This window comes from Aplysia californica, unplaced genomic scaffold (assembly GCF_000002075.1).
Source record: "Aplysia californica isolate F4 #8 unplaced genomic scaffold, AplCal3.0 scaffold00432, whole genome shotgun sequence".
Taxonomy (NCBI): Eukaryota; Metazoa; Mollusca; class Gastropoda; order Aplysiida; family Aplysiidae; genus Aplysia; species Aplysia californica.
The window spans coordinates 250,270-256,269 of NW_004797702.1; the positions used below are offsets into that span (position 1 = coordinate 250,270).

The 6,000-nt window shown below is 36.8% G+C and overlaps 1 protein-coding gene across 1 annotated transcript in view; it reads right to left on the reverse strand.

Moving 5' to 3' along the window:
- Positions 1 to 5,180, reverse strand: part of LOC101863689 (vigilin) — a 31,668-nt gene extending 26,488 nt beyond the window's left edge. Inside the window, exons 1-2 of the mRNA XM_005104694.3 lie at positions 5,097 to 5,180; positions 4,935 to 5,011 (exon numbers count right to left, since the gene is read on the reverse strand). The gene's annotated coding sequence lies outside the window, so the exon portion shown is untranslated. The remainder of the gene's footprint in view (positions 1 to 4,934; positions 5,012 to 5,096) is intronic.
- Positions 5,181 to 6,000: the final 820 nt, after the last annotated feature.

Below are 6,000 nucleotides of genomic sequence, written 5' to 3' on the forward strand. Positions count from 1 at the left end.
TATATTATTATTTAGCCCTTAATTATCAGTCCTTTAGAGACACCTTGAGTGGCGAGTTGCACAAGCCTGGGCCCATTTGAAATAAATGGAAAGCTCACACGCTGACTTTTATCCAAACTAAATCAATTCACTTTTCTTCGTACTGTCTTAATTTATTTTGTGTGACAAAGCATACAACTGCATTTGGGGAAAAATGCAGTTTTGAAAAAAATCGAAGGTGAAGCTTTTTACCCCTTGTTCAGTTTCTTTACAGTTTTCTCTTTAACTAAACAAATATACACACCAATGAAACCAAATTTCTCCTATAGGTAAGGCAATGCCCACTTTTGGTGTAGGTAAAGATTTCTGGAAACCCCTGAAATCTGGGTTAGCCCCCTTGTCCTTAAAAGCGACCATTTCAAAGGAGTTCAATATTATGGCGTCAAAAAAATTGTCTTTGTGACAAAAAGATAAATTTAAGAAGAAACAAAATATGAGAGAATGAAGAATGGAAGCCTAATTTTTGACAAAAGACAGTAAAATATCAATTCAATGGAAAAAAACATGAAAATTGAAGTTTTTTTGGGTTGTTTTTTTTACTAAACGTACACTTTTGCAGCTAAAGGCAGAATATATTGTCAGAATTTGTTTTTTTAAACAAGCAGCATAAATCAGTTCAAATCACAGCAGAACATCAAAACAGACTTCAACTGCAAATAATTTACAAAGTATAAAAATAAAACACCCCCCCTCCCCCCCCAATACTTTTAGAGTCTGACATCTTATGGAATAGAAGAATGAAGAAAAAAAAAAAGGAATATGAAATATAGACACAACTAGTCTGTATTGGGAACGGACCTTGATAAATATTGGAAAATTGTTTGCTTTTTCTTATACACCCCTCTCATGTTTACGTTTAATATACCGAAGTGGCTGCCAGTCTAGCCGTACTTAGATCTAGGTTTGGCCCTATCGACTCAAGCCTGTTTAGTACACAGGTCTCATTAGATCTAGATCTAGTAATTTTTCAGGTTCAAATACATGCAAGTCAGTAAGGCACCTTTTGGTTTTGTCTGAAATACAAATACTTCAGGCATTGCAAACTAAAAATTTCATTTACAATTCAGTCATCAATATTAAGTACGGCTAGCCTGACAGTCTAGCCGTCCTTAAGTACTGCTAGACTCTCAGTCTAGCCGTACTTAAGTACGGCTAGACTGCCAGTCTAGCCGTACTCATCTTAGGCCCTATTAACATTAGAAAACAGGAGGTTTAAAATACATGCACTGTCATTAAGGCACCTGGTTTCGTCTCAAATGCAAATACTTCAGGTACTGCACACTAAAAATGTATATTTACAATTCAGTAGGCCTATTTTTTGTAAATGGTCAGTCTAGCCACCATATTAAGAATAAGTACGGCTAGACTGCGAGTCTAGCCTAGACTGCGAGTCTAGCCGTACTTAAGTACGGCTAGACTGCCAGTCTAGCCGTCATTAAGTACGGCTAGCCTCTTCCTTAATATACTTCTTTTCTAGAGAAGTATTTTGCAAGCTGAACACGAATATGGCCTTCATTTTTGCCGCAAATCAATAGTTATTAAGTTATTGATGTTTGAAAATAGTAAATTTAACAACATAAGGGGTTTCAGGGGGCTAAAAAGAATTTGGGGGGTTTCTGGGAGGCATGCCCCCCCTGCATTTCACAATGATTTGATGTTTTGGCAATTAGGATTGATATTTACTTGAAAACAAGTGATTTGCAAGGGGGGTTTTAGTTTTAGTGGTCATAAGCAGGGTTGGTGATTTTTTTGATTTTTAAAATAAAAATCCAAAAAATCTATTCAGTTTGGGATTTTTGTTTGCTAAAAGTAAGTTCTTTTAGTGCAAAATGCATTGTCTTTATTTTAACTAATGATTAATTTTAGCAACTGCAATTTTAGAAAGCATTAATCTGCTATATCCAGTGAATTAAGGCTGCAGACAAAAAATGAAGAAAATGTCAAGTCTAAAAGGAAGGGGGGGGGGGGGGGAATTATGCATAGATAAACTTGCATTTTATTACAGTGTGTGTGTGTGTGTGTGTGTGTGTGTGTGTGTGTGTGTGTGCTTGTGTTTGTCTAAAAAGAAAAAGAAAATGTTAATTTCAATAGTGATAAAAAAAGTAAATTGAATACTGTATTATTTTACAGCAGACTTTTAAGCATGATTATATTAGTCTACTAAACCTTATATCTGTTTTATAAAACCAACGAAAGGAATTCTGAATGTTTAAAGAAGTAAAAACAGAATACATTTTTTTTAAGTGATTTAAATCACTGAGTTTTATTTTTAAAATCAAGTCATGATTAAAATTATTTTAAATCAACTGATTTAAATCGACCTGATTTAAATCAGCCCAACCCTGATTTCAATTATGAAAAAATAGTCAATTGAATACTGTATTATTTTACAGTGACAGGGGGGAAAGCAGACTTTTAAGTATGATTATATTAGTTTACTAAACCTTATGTTTAATAAAACCAAGGAAAGGAATTCTGAATGTTCAAATATGTAAAAACTGAATACATAAAAATCAAGTTGATTTAAATATAAAAAAATCAACTGATTTAAATCAACCCAACCCTGGTCATAAGTGTTCTACAGCAAAAACTATGGCAGTCTAGCCCTCAAATCAATGCATCTCTATGTGTTGGTGCATAAGTAAAAATCTACCGAAAAATACTTTAAATTAAAGCAAACCCCATAAGAACATGACAAAGTACCACAGTAACTATAACAAAATTGTATGGGTTTTTTTGCTCTCATTTACACAGGCTGCTTCAATCTTTTCTGTTACGGCTTAAATTAAAGCAAACCCCATAAGAACATGACAAAGTACCACAGTAACTATAACAAAATTGTTTATGTTTTTTTTGCTCTCATTTACACAGGCTGCTTCAATCTTTTCTGTTACGGCCAACCCTGGATGAGGAGGGGGATTCAACATCCCAACAGACATACACACTGTATTTTTAAAATTCCCCACTCGGGAGTCGAACTCCTGTCTTCTGCATACTACTAGAATCTAGAAAACATCTAACATTCTAACCACCACACGACATATACGCTAGCGGCTGGTATGTCTCAAGCATTGAGACCTTATGTTACAGTTCATATTTGACAACATCATGACGGCTAGGCCAGACAAAACGTTTTAGGTAGTTAGTAGTAGTAGTAACATCATGGTATCCATCGGCCACCTCTATTCTCACCCGGAGTGAGAATAGTGCAGGCGAGTCTTGTGGCTATTCTCGCCCGGTGCGCCTTCACCAAATTTTGCGATCACCCTAAACCATAGAATTCTACACTGTGAGGAAAAATTGTAGAATTCTGTGCCGTGAACAAACATTCCATTACAACTGTAGCCTACTAAAAGCGTACAATTTTGTCTGTGGGCAGTGGAGAGAGAGAGAGAAAGAGAGAGAGAGGAGTAGCGCGAGAATTTCCGGGCAAAACAAAATGGCGACCCGCGTAGTTCGGCTCGATTCGAAAAGTTAAATAGCCGTAGCATCTTTGTAGACAACCAAATTTATTTACTTTTGTATTTTAACATCATTTTTTAACTTTGTTTTGGTCAATTTGATCGTCCACACCGATAGACAGTATTCAGAAAGAGACAGAGAGAGAAAGAAGAGGGGAGGAGTTGATCTTGCGAGAACTTCCGGGCGGGTGAGAATAGCCACTTTCGTATCCATCTACGTAAGATTTCTATTTTCTACAGTTTTACAGACAAGGGGTTCATCCAAATGGAAATGAATGAATGAATGAAAGAGAGCAAAATAGAAACTCTTCATTTAAGTTTAGGTCTTGGCCTTAGTAAATAGTGAACAGTACTGAAAAGGAAGGAACAAACGTCACAATAACAGGCCAAAAGATTAAGATGCACTGATCTAGACGATCAATATGGGTCTGTTCCAAAGAACAGCCCTTTCACAGACAAAAAAGAATGAATGCAAAGCTCAGCAGTTTAGAGTTAAGAAACAGTTACAAAATAAGAAGAGGTAACAGCTGTAGAAGCTCAGGAAGAGGGGGGTGATTGAAGAATCAATATAGTCCTGTGTGCACTTAACTTAGAGCTATCTCCCCGAAAAACTTGAACCAGCAATTCTTGATTGATTCCCCCCTCCAATCAAATTTCTTTTCCTCTCTGTCTCCGTGAAATATAGATCTTAAGCCTACTAGCATAGATCTAGATCTAGATCTAGGCCCCAGTAACATAGACATAGAAGCATCACACATCACTTTCACAATTTTATTGAAATTAAAAAGCACCTGAAGTCTTAGCTTAAGGAGAAAATAGACAAATCATAAATGTTTGAAAAAGACAACAATGAAGCAGCAAAGAATTCAGAAAACAAGATGGACCAATGCCAATAATACTAATCGAAAAGACTGTTAGATTTTAGATCTATTCTATCAGACATCAGTTAGCAATTAGGATCTCAAGTTGTTTAAAGTGGTAAAAACCCGATGAAATTATAGTCATGCCTACTTTTACTTTTAGAATATATGCCTCCCTTCGATCACATCTCGACAATACTGTTTTCTCATCAAGTACACGTAAGTGTAAGTCTAAGCCCTGGCTGTCTCGACTTTGCCTCGACTGACTACACTACACATTCCCACCAACCAAGCATTCAGTTTCAGTGTTGGTTAGCTTTCTCATTCTTGATTCCAGCTGTCGGTAAACTTGGCAGTATTTTTCTTAAATAATTCACCGAAACAGCCAAACATCACATTAGACCTTATAGTACAGATCGAGTAACAAAAACGCTCATCAGAACAGGAAGGTACGCCAAGACTGTCACGCGAATTCTACATAGTATTGTGTACACGTTGGCATCATAGGCTATGATTTACACTCGCCGAGAAGAGGACGGGCCCACCTCAGTGTAAACTACATAAACATACTTACATGTACTGTGTCCGTAAAAGTCCGTCCTAAGGGGTTGCTATCGTTTCTCCAATCTCCACTGTGGCTGAATATTGCTTCTGAAACAAACAATACGAAAGTAAAGAAAGGAAATCTTAATAAAGTCACAAAAATATGGGAAAAAGTATGAGAACTATAACTTACCAACCACGAACAGGAAAGGTGAGGATGTATGTGAAGAAATCCCATCTACGTCTCTGCTATTATTCGTGCGCCTATAGTTGTTGCCTACGTCACGTCTGCCACCATTGGTCATAATACTGAACTTGTGGCAAAATCTAGCCATTTTGTCCAATCAGAATGAAGTTACTTTCCTCTTCATGAAGAAAAATATTTCCCAAGTTGATATCGTATTGTATAATACTGTGACCATCTATATTGTTTTAAGCCTCATATCGAATTTGAAATACTTTAATAAATTGTGTTGAGGGAATAAACAATAAAGTTTGTATATCCTGCATGTTTTGAAATGGTTCGGTTTAAAGGTGAAAGGTCAAACACAAAAAGTGACGAAGGTCAAAGTGCTGAGAAGTGGGTGTGATCTCGGAGCTCGCGAAAACAAGTCACATGACTTTTCTTCTGAAAAATCGGCCGATAGGCCTTGCTGGACGCGTCGCCGACAAACAGTGACACGTGTGTTCGAAGACCGAGTTTTGGGCTTTGGGAGTTGTCGAGTTTTTGCGTGTGCAGTTCAGTAAAGTTTTTGTAACGGCGCTGAGGGTGGTCGGGTGAATGATAAAGCCGGTCTACTCTATATATAGATACATTGTACATGTATCCATATGTGAATTCTATTCAGCTGTATATCTCCTTTTACTTTACACATAGCCTACACAAGTTACCCCTTTAATTCCCCGCCCCAATTCTTCCTTCATTGGATAAAAACAATAATTGTTGTTGTTATTTTTCCTCCATTTGTAGCGTTTTTTGTGTTTTGTTTTGTAGCGTTTGTTTATTTGTTTTAATGAGTAGGTGCTTTCACGACTTCACCGACACAATTTAGATCATTTAGCAACCTGCGCTGAAAGGGATGGATACAACCCCCCCC